The sequence below is a fragment of the Manihot esculenta genome, chromosome 11 (assembly GCF_001659605.2).
Source record: "Manihot esculenta cultivar AM560-2 chromosome 11, M.esculenta_v8, whole genome shotgun sequence".
NCBI classification, from domain to species: domain Eukaryota; kingdom Viridiplantae; phylum Streptophyta; class Magnoliopsida; order Malpighiales; family Euphorbiaceae; genus Manihot; species Manihot esculenta.
The window spans coordinates 16,065,652-16,081,131 of NC_035171.2; positions in this window are offsets into that span (position 1 = coordinate 16,065,652).

The window sequence follows — 15,480 nt, forward strand, 5'->3', positions numbered from 1 at the left end:
CAAGATCAATAGGAGGAGAAAGAGGTTAGTATATTGGTTAAAGTTTTGGGCTTTTGGTTCTGTAAATTTATTATATTTTTTTATTGACTATATTACACAATTGAATGCAAAACTTTTTTTTTTTTTTTTCTGAAATGGGAATTGGAGATTGGGGGAGTAGAACCTGAAATCTCTCAGATTTACTTAAATGCACTTACCCCCAAGTTAAGTCTATGAGTGCTTGAATGAAAAGTTTTTATAAGTTTTATATCGCTCTGTTTATGTATTTATTAGGATTATTGGGGTTTCTTATATTAATTAATTTGTGAATAAAATTGTATAAATCTCTCATCGTAAAACATACTAGATTTCTAAAATCTTGAAAATTTATTTATTTTTCCTCAATTTGGAGAATAATGCATAGATATCACACAATTATTATTAACTTAGTTTATTGTTTTTAGAAAAAATTATTTTTTAGTCCCTGAGTTTTAACGTAATTAACTTTTTATCTCTCTATTTTGATGACCCAACACTTAAGTCCCTCATTTTCTCTTCCATCCGAATTCATAGTCCTTTCGTCCAAAATAGTCGTTTCGGACATGTGAATTGATAAAATTGACCCTCACCAAAAGTCTCTATTTTAAAATCACAAAACTCTATCCCTCTTTCTTCTCTCTCTTTCTTTTCCCTCTCTCTCGCGCTCTCTGTCTTTGTCTAAACTTCTCTCTCTCTCAGCTTTGTCCCTTTTTCTGGCTCTCTCTCTCTGTCGAAACTAAACCCCTCTGTCTCTATCAAAACATCTCCCTCTCTCTCGCGCTCTCTTTATCTCTCTCTCTATCGAAACTGCTCTCTCTATAGTCCCAATATCCCTCATTTCCTTAATCTTCTCAAGAAACACTGAACCTACCATATTTCGAAGGTGGAGTCAGTGTTTATATACGCAGAAGAAAATGAAATCGTGGTCCACTTCGAAGGTACGAAAATCCCTTTTGTTTTACGGTGAAGACAAATTTGTTGCTTTACTGTTTAGTTTTTTTGAGTTACAATAAATATTTTTTATTTATTGATTTTTCTAGAGTTTACTGTTAAGATTAGGGGTTTAATGATTTGGGAATAAATTTTATAATTTTCTTTTTATTTTTACAGATAGCAATAGATAAATCTAAGAAGTGTATAGGTTGTGAGTTTTTTGTTGTATATATTACATGTGCAACATGTTTTTTTGGACAGATTTGGTGAGTTTTAATTTAGTCCAAATTGGATGAAATTGTACTTTTTTTAGACATAATTAGTGTGTAGCTTTTGATGTTTGTTTTTTTTTTTTTACAAATTTCATTCGCAGATTTTGAACATGTATTGGTCTTCTTGAGATCTTTTGATGTACAGTTATTTTGGGTATATACTGATCATTTCAGATATGCAGATATTGTAAAGATATTTTGGACAACTTTGGAGAATTTAGATAGGTTTTTTGTATATATTTTGTGATGTAATGGAAAAAATTTTATTTGCAATATAATGGATTTGATCAGTGGAATGATAAGACTCAGTTGTCATTCAAATGATCAACCTTTTATGTGAATGAATATTTAGTTTTTTTCACATCATGTGTATGCGTTTACATTTCTTGTTGGCTATTTTTTTATAACATTTTTATATGTGAATAAAGATAAAGTACTTTGTAACAAAATAATACATCTGTGAAGGATACTGTCACTTAATTAACTAAAAGTTAACAACACTATAGTCCCTATATATTTAAATATTTAAACACTATAATCCTCATATTTTTAAATTTGCAGAAACTTTAGTCCTTATATGTTTATTTTTTTAAACACTTATGTGCTCATAAAATTAAATATTTAAACACTTTAGTCCATTGTACTATTGTAAATTCAAAATATATATTTACAGCAAAAAAGTAGTTTTTATTATCTAAATTCATGGTACATATTATTTCAAATCACTTTCATTGCTACTCCAACTATAACAAAAATCAAAATAATATAAATTGTTCTCAATTGGCACATAATTCCCCTAATATTTGCAATCTCATCTCTAGTATCTTTTTGGTCTTCCTTCATCTTCTTCAAATCACCCTTTATCTTTGCAATATCTTCTATTACCTTCTCTAACATGTGAGGGAGAAGAAATATATGAGAGAGTAGAAAGATAGAGAAAAAAAAAAAGGAAAATCAACAATGGCCGAAAGGAATAAAGAAGATATGAGAGAGAAGAAAGATATGAGAGAGTAGAAAGATATGAGTGAGAATAAAGATGGAAAAGAGAAAAAAAGGGAGAATCAACAACGGCTGAAAAGAAATAGAGAAGATATGAGGGAGAAGAATGATAGAGGGATTTCATGTTGAGAGGGGTTTTAACAAGTTCATTAAGGGCATTTTTAGTAAAAAATCTCACCTCTCACCTTAGACTCTTTGATCAAACAACTATTTTGGACGGAAGGACTACGAATTCGGACGGAAGAGAAAGTGAGAGACTTAAGTGTTGGGTCGTCAAAATAGAGGGACATAAGTGTTAATTATGTTAAATCTCAGAGACTAAAAAGTAATTTTTCCTTATTTTTATGTTAAATTAAAGTATTAATATTTTCGTTTATGTATTTTGTAATTGTCCAACTTATTATACTGTGAATTCTCTAAAATCATAAAAAGTTTGTATTAACTTTTCTGTGAATTATTAAATCTCATATAGTAGCTATGCATCAAAGACTTCAAGACTTCATGCTTGTGTCTATGTAAATAAGAAGCCATTTATTTACCGGATTCTTTTGTGATCTTAATGAAACTAATATTTATAAGTTTATATAATTTTTGGTCCTTTAAATTCTCAAATATATAATTTAATAAATATAAGATTTTTATAAAATTATATTATAACTTGATATTAGGCCTTTAATATATTTGGATAAGTTTTAAAATAGTTTGTTATTTGATTCAAGCTTGATTTTATTAATGCATATAATTGATTAATGGCCATAACCAAGTCACATTTTAGACTTCGAATATAGTTAATGAATTTTGTGTGTAGTTAGAGGACCTTCATACTTATGTTCTAACTCAATTTTTAGAGCTAAAAGATGATATGATATCATCATTCTCTTGAACAACAATAATAATAATAGTTGATTGCTATACTATTATTTTTTTTCAAGTTATAATATATAATTCTTTTTGTGTTTTGTTAATTTTTTTTGTAGAATATTATTATGGATAAAAGTTGGATGCAATGTGAAAGGTCCAGTAGAGCATTTCTAGAGGGTTTTACACAATTTCTTGATCTTGCTTTCTCTAAGTCAAATTACAATGATAAGATATTGTGTCCATGTAAAATTTATTATAATCATTTCTAAATGTCACGGGGTGAAACTTATAATCACTTAGTGTGATGGGTTTATAAAGAATTATATACATTGGATATTGCATGGAGAGGGTTCCTTATCTCATTCACATGATAATGATCTCATAAATGATTTTTGTGGAGTTGATGTGAATACTCAACATGACATGCAACAATTATTGCATGATATTATAATGAGTAATCAATCAGAATCAATAGAAGGTCTTGTTAAAATCATCACTAGTTTACATGCGTTGAATGTAATATTATTAAAAAAATACAAGTCAACAAGGATGGCAGAGGAGTAAATGAAGCTCACATAAGCTTCATCAGAAGGTTCATGCATGAACCTTGAAAATGGGCACACTACTTGCCTATAAATAGGCTTGAAATGGGATGAAGCAAAGCATCAGTTGAGGAGAGCATCACTTTGAGTTTTGAGAGCTTCAGTGAGAGAGTTGAGCAGAGCAAGTCTCAAAGTATGAGAGAAAAATAAGAGTGGAGTAAAAGTGAGTGTGGTGAGAATATTTATATTGGAGTAATAATTTTCTTTTGTTGTAAAAACTTCAATCTCCAATGAAATTAATATTTTCTAATGAGTGCAATTTTTAATTGTATCTCTATTTCTTCCTTCCATTTTCAAATTTTCCACAAGTGGTATCAGAGCATGGTTTCAGCAAAATTAAGTACTAGAGCTAATAATTTTTTAAGTATGCTCTGTGGTTGTAACTTAGACTGATCTTCCACATCAAAACAAATTTTTTTTAGCCAATTACTGAATGGTGGTAGAGAGTTTGCTTATACACAGTCTGGAACTGTGAAGTCTACTGGTTTGGAACCACACTTTCTTAGTAAATTGTGAGGCTGCTAAAACCAAGACAAGATGGCAGAAGCAAATAATGTTAGGGGCATCAAAAAGCTCAACAACAATAATTACAATATATGGAAGACCTATATGGAGTCATTGTAACGACCCGAAAATCGGACCGCTACCGGCGCTAGGATCCGGGTCGACTTAAGGCCGCCGGGACCCGTAGCAAGCCTGACATGTAACCTGTAAACCTGTTTAATCCCATACATGATCAACAATCATACCTAAAAATTTAAAACTTGTCCTCATACGTACTGTCATCAACTAACTCAACCTGTGCATACCCTGAACATATACATAACATAGTCCCTCTGTGGGATCTCATCATGCCTTAAAGGCAAAACAGCCTGTGTTGAGTTAGTTTACATAAACATCATAACATAAGATCATGTGTAGACAAAAGGGATTAACAATACATTATGGTCAAGCACAACTCTATCCTCAATAACCTCATTACATAACATTCTGAATATTTTTACATTTCATCAATTGTCATGTCCACAAACTAACTATTACATACATAAGACATACTTCAAAACTCTGGCTAACCTTCTGATCTACCCTGTACCTGCACATCTGGGGTTAGGGGAGAGGGGTGAGCTACAAAGCCCAGTGAGCAGAATAGTATAAAACAATATATTAAAATTTCATGCTTTCATGGAATGCAGCACATCACAACAAATCACATCTCGGATGGTATTGTCACCTATAGTCCTCTACATAGGTCCAACTGTGCCGGGACGTAGAATGGGTCAACCGGTCTTTCCATTATCATAACATATCATATGGACCAACTGTGCCAGGGACGTAGAATGGGTACAACCTGGACTTTCTCTTACATCGTGCCAGGGACGTAGAATGGGTACAACCTGGACTTCCATACCATCACATGCCATAACATTAATCATATCATATGAGGACTAAAGGATCACCCAATAACCAATCCACATCAACATAAACATCATAAATGCAATGCAACATATTCGTGAATACTAATGCAAGCAACCTATTATATCTCATGGCATTCATGATGCATGGATCATGTTCAAAATTCATATTTCATTTATTTAAAACTTAAGGTTTATTCCACTCACCTCTGGCTAGCTCTGACAATACTCTGAAGCAGCTATCACTGCTGGGGTCCTCGGTTCCTCGGGTCCGAACCTACACAGGCGGACTCAAATGAGGGACCAAACATACTTAAACAAGACTCTAATATACTCCCCAAAAACCCCCTAAAACATCATGAAAAGCTCATAGGAAATCATGCATGAAATGGCTGGACAGGGCACTTTCGGCGGCAGGTTCGGCGGCCGAAAGTCCCTCCAGAGACGAAAGTCAGGCAGGTTCGGCGGCACCTTCGGCGGCCGAAACTCCCAGACAGAGACGAAACTCATGCATGTTCGGCGGCACCTTCGGCGGCCGAAAGTCCCAGACAGAGACGAAAGTCTCCCTTCGGGGGCAACTTCGGCAGCCGAAAGGCCTGCCTCACCAGCCATGTTCGGCGGCCGAAAGTGCCTTCGGCTGCCGAACCTGGTTTCTGCCGAAGGGCAGAAACTTGGCTCCCAAATGCATTTTCGCCTCCAAACTCACCAATCATGCATATACCTCAGTTAAAACATGCATACAAGTTCCTAGGGGCCTCAAAACATCAAATACCCCAACTACAACACTTCAAACACACAAAAACAACATACATTGTCCAAGACATCAAGGTTAACCCATAACTCCACATATAACCTAACATGCATTTCTACCCATTAAAACTTCATAAAACTTGTTTAAAACGCATAACAAGGGTGGATCCGAGCTTACCTCTTGAAGAAACGAGAGGAAAGGCGATCCTAGCTTGGAGATGGAGAGGTTGAGCTCTTTGAACCTCCAAGTACCCAAAACTTGCTCTTTACTCACAGATCTTCAAAACAGAAGTTAAAACCCGTGAAAATCATGGAAGATCTAAGGAAAACACTCAAGATCGAGGGAGGAGTGGCAGAGACTCACCTTGGCCGACAACGGGGGAGAAAAAACTCGCCCGTGCGGACCTAAGGGACCCTTTTATAGTGGCTGGCCAGGCCACGTTCGGGGGCCGAATGTGCCTCCGCATCCATGCAAATGTTCGGCGGCCGAACATGAGGTTCGGCGGCCGAACCTGCACCTCCCTCACTCATGCTTTCGGGGGCCTAACGTGCCTCCTAATCGCATGCATGTTCGGCGGCCGAACTTGACTTTCGGCGGCCGAACCTGGGTTTTCCTCTAATGCTATTTTCATGCAAAAACTCATTTAGTTTCATACTTTAAAACATTAAAATTCATGAAAACATTTCATAAAACATGCCTTTACCCTTCTAGAAGTTCCCGACATCCGAAATTCCACCGGACGGTAGGAATTCCGATACCGGAGTCTAGCCGGGCGTTACATTCTCCCCCCCTTAAGAACATTCGTCCCCGAATGTTCCTCAACTAGCACATGCATAGCAAACAACACAACATATATAAGCACATAAACACATAGGGATCTAACCTTAAAAGAGATGAGGGTATTGCTGGAGCATGGACTCCCGTGTCTCCCAAGTGCATTCTGCCATGTTGTGGTGGTTCCACAGGACTTTCACCATCGGGATTTCCTTGTTTCTTAACTTTCTGATCTGGGTGTCTATGATCCGTACTGGCTGTTCAACATAGGTGAGATCCTCTTGGACCTCTACATCAGGCTCACTAAGAACCTTGCTCGGATCTGACACGAACTTCCTCAACATTGAAACATGGAAAACCGGATGGATTCTTTCCATCGAAGCAGGTAAATCCAGCTTGTACGACACATTCCCAATCTTTTGCAAGATTTCAAAGGGTCCGATGTATCGTGGGGCTAGTTTACCTTTCTTCCCGAAGCGAACCACTCCCTTCATTGGAGACACCTTGAGCAATACCAGATCCCCCTCCTGAAACTCTAACTGTCTTCTGCGGACGTCTGCATAGCTCTTCTGTCTGCTTGCAGCAGTCTTGATCCTTTCTCTAATTATGGTTACCACCCTGCTGGTAATCTCTACTAGCTCAGGCCCTGCCAAGGCCTTCTCTCCAACTTCCTCCCAGCAAACAGGTGACCTGCACTTCCTCCCATATAAAGCTTCATATGGAGCCATCCCGATGCTAGCATGATGGCTGTTGTTGTAGGCAAACTCCACCAAAGGTAGATGCTGCCTCCAAGAACCGCCAAAGTCCAGCACACACATTCTGAGCATATCGTCGATAGTCTGGATGGTCCTTTCTGACTGTCCGTCGGTCTGGGGGTGGAAAGCAGTACTGAAATCCAACCTAGTACCCATGGCATTCTGCAGACTCCGCCAAAACCTGGAGGTGAACTGGGGCCCTCTATCTGACACTATCGAAACAGGAACCCCATGCAACCTGACGATCTCATCCACATATACCTGCGCCAACTTGTCCACAGAGTAGCCACTCCTGACAGGGATGAAGTGAGCAGATTTGGTGAGTCTGTCCATAATCACCCATATGGAGTCCACTCTGTTGGACGCCGCCGGTAACCCCACTACGAAGTCCATAGCTATATTCTCCCATTTCCACTCTGGAATAGGTAGCGGGTTAAGCATTCCAGCCGGCTTCTGATGTTCCAGCTTCACCCTCTGACACACTTCGCAGGCGGACACAAACTGTGCCACTTCTTTCTTCATCGCTGGCCACCAATAAACTTTCTTCAAATCTTGATACATCTTGGTGGCTCCGGGGTGAATGCTGTATCTCGCATTATGAGCTTCTCTCATAATGTCTCCTTTTAGCCCAATGTCATCTGGTACACATAGTCTGCTCCCATAGCGGAGGATCCCCTTACTGTCGAATCTATACTCGTTATCATTGCCTGACTGAACAGTCCTGGCAATCTTTACTAACTCCGGGTCCTCATGCTGTTTCTGAGCCACCTGCTCTAGAAACACGGGTGCCACTCTCATCTGGGCCACCAAGGCACCTGTACCAGATAACTCCATCTGTAGACCTTCCTCAATAAGCTTATAGAACTCCTTCACCACTGGCCTCCTCTCTGCCGATATGTGGGATAAACTACCGAGTGATTTCCGGCTTAAGGCGTCTGCCACAACATTCGCCTTACCCGGATGGTACTGAATCTTGCAATCATAGTCACTCAGCAGCTCCACCCATCTCCTCTGTCTCAAATTCAAATCCCTCTGACTCAAGATGTACTGCAGGCTCTTATGATCTGTAAAGATCTCACATTTCACCCCATAGAGGTAATGCCTCCACATCTTGAGTGCAAAGATTACCGCTGCCATCTCAAGGTCGTGTGTGGGGTAATTCAACTCATGCTTCTTCAGCTGCCTAGAAGCATAAGCAACCACCTTCTCATTCTGCATCAGTACATAACCCAGTCCCACACGGGACGCATCACAAAAGACTGTAAAGTCCTCTCCACTAGATGGCAGAGCTAACACTGGTGCTGAAGTCAACTTCTTCTTAAGCTCTTCGAAACTCTCCTCGCACTGGTCGGTCCACAGAAATTTCTGATTCTTCCTGGTTAACCCGGTCAGAGGAGCTGCTATCTTCGAGAAGTCCTGAACGAACCTCCTGTAGTAACCTGCCAAACCCAAGAAACTCCTGATCTCCGTCACTGAAGTGGGTCTAGGCCAGTTAGCCACAGTTTCTGTCTTCTTGGGGTCTACCTCTATTCCATTCTCTGACACTACATGCCCCAAGAACGAAATGCTCCTCAGCCAGAACTCACATTTAGAGAACTTGGCATACAAGCCATGTTCCCTCAAGGTCTGCAAGACCAACCGCAGATGATGGGCATGCTCCTCTGTATTCCTGGAATACACTAAGATATCATCTATGAAGACAATAACAAAGTGATCCAGGTATTGACTAAATACTCTGTTCATGAGATCCATGAATGCTGCAGGGGCATTGGTTAACCCGAACGGCATTACAAGGAACTCAAAATGCCCATATCTGGTCCTGAAGGCTGTCTTCGGCACATCCTCATCCCTTATCCTTAGCTGATGGTACCCCGATCTTAGATCTATTTTGGAGAAACAACCTGCTCCGGCTAGCTGGTCGAATAGATCATCGATCCTTGGCAATGGGTACCTATTCTTGGTAGTGACTTTGTTCAACTGCCTGTAGTCGATACAAAGTCTAAGGGATCCATCCTTCTTCCTCACAAACAAGACCGGAGCACCCCAAGGTGAGGTACTCTGTCGGATGAAACCCTTTTCCACCAGCTCCTGCAATTGCTCTTTTAACTCCTTTAACTCTGCTGGGGCCATCCTGTAGGGAGGGATAGAGATCGGTCTAGCTCCAGGTACCAACTCTATCTCGAACTCTATATCCCTAGCAGGTGGTAAACCTGGAAGTTCATCAGGAAAGACATCCTGAAACTCTCTGACAACTGGCACCGAGGCTGGCTCCCTGACCTGACTGTCTAGCTCTCTCACATGAGCTAAGTACCCCTGACATCCCTTCCTAAGCAACCTACGAGCCTGAAGAGCTGATATCAGACCTCTAGGTGTACCCCTCTTGTCTCCTCTGAAGACGACCTCTGACCCGTCCTGATCTCTGAACTTGACTACCTTGTCCCTGCAGTCCAAGGTAGCACCATGGGTAGATAGCCAATCCATCCCTAGAATGACGTCAAAGTCTGTCAAATCTAGAACCACAAGGTCGGCGGAGAGGCATCTTCCCTCAACAAAAACTGGACTGTACTGGCAGACTGACACTGCCACTGACGGGTCACACTTGGGTCCACTGACCCATAGGGGACACTCTAACCCAGAGACTATCAGACCTAACCTCTCAACGGCTCTCGGAGCAATAAATGAATGAGATGCACCCGGGTCCATTAATGCATACACATCAGAACACCCAATGACTAGATTACCTGACACCACGGTGTTGGATGTGTTAGCCTCCTGCTGAGTCATGGTGAAGATCCTGGCTGGAGCTGATGGACCTTCACCTCGGGAACCAGAAGAAGAGGCTGCCCCTCTCCCTCTACCTCTGCCACTGCCCTGAGTTGTGGCTGGAACTGCTGGCTGTGCCACACTACCAGAAGCTGTCTGCTGGGGCTGGCCCATAAAAGGTGCTCTAGGACAATCCCGAGCCATGTGTCCCTCCTGTCCACATCTGAAACATGTGTTAGTCCCAGCTCGACACACTCCCCTGTGCGGTCTTCCACATCTCTGACATTCTGTACCATCTGAGCCTGAGCTCGAGCCACCGCCGAATCCCAAACCGGATTTCAACTTGTTCCAAAACTTATTCTTCTTCGACTTCCTGGTGGTGTTATCCCACCTCTTCTTGCCTGAACTCTGAGAAGAGAACCCTGATCCTCCTCTGCCTGGGGTCTTAACCCCTGAAGGCTGGGTCACTGACTGCTTCACTGACCCCTCAACTATAGCACTTGCCTCCATTCTTCGAGCCATATCCACCACAGTGTGGAAACTTTCTCTCTCAGCTGACTGAACCAACGAGGAGTACCTGGAATGCAGCTTCATAACATATTTCTTGGCTTTCTTCGTATCTGAATCTAGAGCTTGCCCTGAAAAAGGCAATAGCTCCAAGAATTTATCCGTGAACTCCTCTACACTCATGTGCTCTGACTGCCTCAGTTGTTCAAACTCAATCATCTTCAGTTCTCTGGAACTGTCTGGAAAAGCCCATCCAGCGAACTCATTCGCAAATTCTTCCCACGTCATACCGTCTAGTCTCGGGTCCACATAACACTTGAACCATTCCCGTGCCTTCTTGCACTTTAAAGTGAACCCTGCCATCTGAATGGCCCTGCTGTCACTTGCCCCTAGCTCATCAGTTATAGTCTTCACTACTCTCAGATACTCAAAGGGGTCATCCCCTGACTTGTATTTGGGAGCATCTAACTTGAGGTAGTCTGTCATCTTTACCTTGCTCCCATCAACTGAGCTAGGTCTAGGAGGTTGAGTAACCGGGGCTACTGGTTCTGTAGGTGGTGGAGGTGGAGGTGCAGCATTCCCCAAGGTGGGGTTTGCCGGGTTTGGATAGAAGGGTGAGGGTGGATAAGCTGGGTACTGTGTGTAGGGTGGATAGAAAGGTGGATAAGGCATGTAGGTAGGGTAGGGGTGAAAGCTGGAGTAATCCGATGTACCTCCCATCGGATACCCTGAACCCTGTGGGAAGGGTGGATAATGGGGTGGAAAACCATACCCCGAGGCCTGAACGCCTCCCTGTGACTCCCCTGTCCCTTCTTCCTGCATGCTCACATCCAGGTTCCCATCCCTTCTCTGATCCTCTTCCATAACCTCCCTCACATCTGAAGAACTTCCTCCTCTATCAGTCCCTCTTCTGCTAGCATCAAAAGACCTTCTAGGGTCCCTTGACACTCTTTCCCTGTTGGCTCTACAAGACATTGCCCTAGGCAATGTAGGAGGACGGGCGCTCGTGCCCTCATCCTCAGGTGGCACTCCAGTCAACCGTGCAGATCGACGAGTTCCTCTCATCCTGTTTTCTGAAAACAGTACACAACATGCAAATATTAGCATCATATGGTTCATGTGAGCACACATGAACCCTCATCACATACATCACATAGCATAGCATATCGTTAATGCACATGCATAAAGTCATGGCATTTCACATCATCATGCAAGACAGGACTCCACATCCTATCCTAGTGGACATGACCTCCCTATTGTGCTTGACCTTCCATAACATCTATGAGCCCGACACTCTAGGTCCGACCATATGAACCTAGGGCTCTGATACCATTCTGTAATGACCCGAAAATCGGACCGCTACCGGCGCTAGGATCCGGGTCGACTTAAGGCCGCCGGGACCCATAGCAAGCCTGACATGTAACCTGTAAACCTGTTTAATCCCATACATGATCAACAATCATACCTAAAAATTTAAAACTTGTCCTCATACGTACTGTCATCAACTAACTCAACCTGTGCATACCCTGAACATATACATAACATAGTCCCTCTGTGGGATCTCATCATGCCTTAAAGGCAAAACAGCCTGTGTTGAGTTAGTTTACATAAACATCATAACATAAGATCATGTGTAGACAAAAGGGATTAACAATACATTATGGTCAAGCACAACTCTATCCTCAATAACCTCATTACATAACATTCTGAATATTTTTACATTTCATCAATTGTCATGTCCACAAACTAACTATTACATACATAAGACATACTTCAAAACTCTGGCTAACCTTCTGATCTACCCTGTACCTGCACATCTGGGGTTAGGGGAGAGGGGTGAGCTACAAAGCCCAGTGAGCAGAATAGTATAAAACAATATATTAAAATTTCATGCTTTCATGGAATGCAGCACATCACAACAAATCACATCTCGGATGGTATTGTCACCTATAGTCCTCTACATAGGTCCAACTGTGCCGGGACGTAGAATGGGTCAACCGGTCTTTCCCTTATCATAACATATCATATGGACCAACTGTGCCAGGGACGTAGAATGGGTACAACCTGGACTTTCTCTTACATCGTGCCAGGGACGTAGAATGGGTACAACCTGGACTTCCATACCATCACATGCCATAACATTAATCATATCATATGAGGACTAAAGAATCACCCAATAACCAATCCACATCAACATAAACATCATAAATGCAATGCAACATATTCGTGAATACTAATGCAAGCAACCTATTATATCTCATGGCATTCATGATGCATGGATCATGTTCAAAATTCATATTTCATTTATTTAAAACTTAAGGTTTATTCCACTCACCTCTGGCTAGCTCTGACAATACTCTGAAGCAGCTATCACTGCTGGGGTCCTCGGTTCCTCGGGTCCGAACCTACACAGGCGGACTCAAATGAGGGACCAAACATACTTAAACAAGACTCTAATATACTCCCCAAAAACCCCCCTAAAACATCATGAAAAGCTCATAGGAAATCATGCATGAAATGGCTGGACAGGGCACTTTCGGCGGCAGGTTCGGCGGCCGAAAGTCCCTCCAGAGACGAAAGTCAGGCAGGTTCGGCGGCACCTTCGGCGGCCGAAACTCTCAGACAGAGACGAAACTCATGCATGTTCGGCGGCACCTTCGGCGGCCGAAAGTCCCAGACAGAGACGAAAGTCTCCCTTCGGGGGCAACTTCGGCAGCCGAAAGGCTTGCCTCACCAGCCATGTTCGGCGGCCGAAAGTGCCTTCGGCTGTCGAACCTGGTTTCTGCCGAAGGGCAGAAACTTGGCTCCCAAATGCATTTTCGCCTCCAAACTCACCAATCATGCATATACCTCAGTTAAAACATGCATACAAGTTCCTAGGGGCCTCAAAACATCAAATACCCCAACTACAACACTTCAAACACACAAAAACAACATACATTGTCCAAGACATCAAGGTTAACCCATAACTCCACATATAACCTAACATGCATTTCTACCCATTAAAACTTCATAAAACTTGTTTAAAACGCATAACAAGGGTGGATCCGAGCTTACCTCTTGAAGAAACGAGAGGAAAGGCGATCCTAGCTTGGAGATGGAGAGGTTGAGCTCTTTGAACCTCCAAGTACCCAAAACTTGCTCTTTACTCACAGATCTTCAAAACAGAAGTTAAAACCCGTGAAAATCATGGAAGATCTAAGGAAAACACTCAAGATCGAGGGAGGAGTGGCGGAGACTCACCTTGGCCGACAACGGGGGAGAAAAAAACTCGCCCGTGCGGACCTAAGGGACCCTTTTATAGTGGCTGGCCAGGCCACGTTCGGGGGCCGAATGTGCCTCCGCATCCATGCAAATGTTCGGCGGCCGAACCTGCACCTCCCTCACTCATGCTTTCGGGGGCCTAACGTGCCTCCTAATCGCATGCATGTTCGGCGGCCGAACTTGACTTTCGGCGGCCGAACCTGGGTTTTCCTCTAATGCTATTTTCATGCAAAAACTCATTTAGTTTCATACTTTAAAACATTAAAATTCATGAAAACATTTCATAAAACATGCCTTTACCCTTCTAGAAGTTCCCGACATCCGAAATTCCACCGGACGGTAGGAATTCCGATACCGGAGTCTAGCCGGGCGTTACAGTCATACTTGCAAGGTCAAGATCTCTGGGAGATTATTGTTGGGACAAAGACCAGACCACCACCACAAGATGATTCTTAATCTTTTGAAGAGATGAAAGATTAAAGCAGGGAAGGTCATATGTGCTATGAAGACGACAATAGAAGATGAAATGATGGCATATATTAGAGAAGCTACCACATCGAAAGAAGCTTGGGACTTACTTGCTTCTTGATTCATAAAGAATAATGATGCGAGACTGCAGTTGCTGGAAGGTGAACTAATGTTTATCTCACAACGTGATATGATAACTAGTTAATACTTTATAAAAGTAAAAACTCTTTCTAGAGAAATTACAGAGTTAAATGAGGCATCTATAATTAGCAATGACAGACAGAGGCGAATCATCATCCATTGCTTACAACCTCAATATAGAGGATTCATTGCTGCAATTCAAGGTTGGCCAACACAACCTTCAATTGAGGAGTTGAAGAATTTGTTAGTAAGTTAAGAAACTCTAGCAAAACAAATGGATGAAGTCTCATCGAGTACAGAAGAGGTGGTGCTCTTCACTAACAGAAGGAGAAACCAACATTAGATAAGGAAGCAAACACAAGGAAGTTTCCAAACAGGGGGAGCTCAATAGAGAAAATTTTCAAAACAATCAACAGTCTAAAAATTTTAGACGGAAAACTGATAAATGTTTCAACTGTGGCAGAAAGGGACATTATACTAGAGATTGTTGGTCCAAGAAAAAGCCTATTGAAAGCAATGCAGTAACAACTAGTTTTGGGAGAAAGGCAGCACCAGCTGGCAGTAGTCATCAAATCAGAAAGGGACCTCAAGGCATTTTTCGCAAGTGCAAAAGTAATGCAGGAAGAATATTCCAGTTCAGTTGTGATTGAAGTACCCAGCCTTATGGCAGTAATGGAGGAAGAAAAGCAAGTCTCTAGTGCTATTAATTCTCATAGACAAACTATGAGAAAGATTGAATTTTTTATTTTGGATGTTTCAGTAATATGACAGGAGATAATACAAGCTCCACGATGTTTTAGAATACAAAGGCAGCAAGTTGTAATAATCGCAAATAATGTAAAATTATCAATTACTTATGTTGGTAATACGGTAATTGACTCTTATCATAATCAAAAGTAAGTGCAGTTAAAGGATGTCTACAGAGTGTCAGGGATGAAGAAAAATCTTCTATCAGTTTTA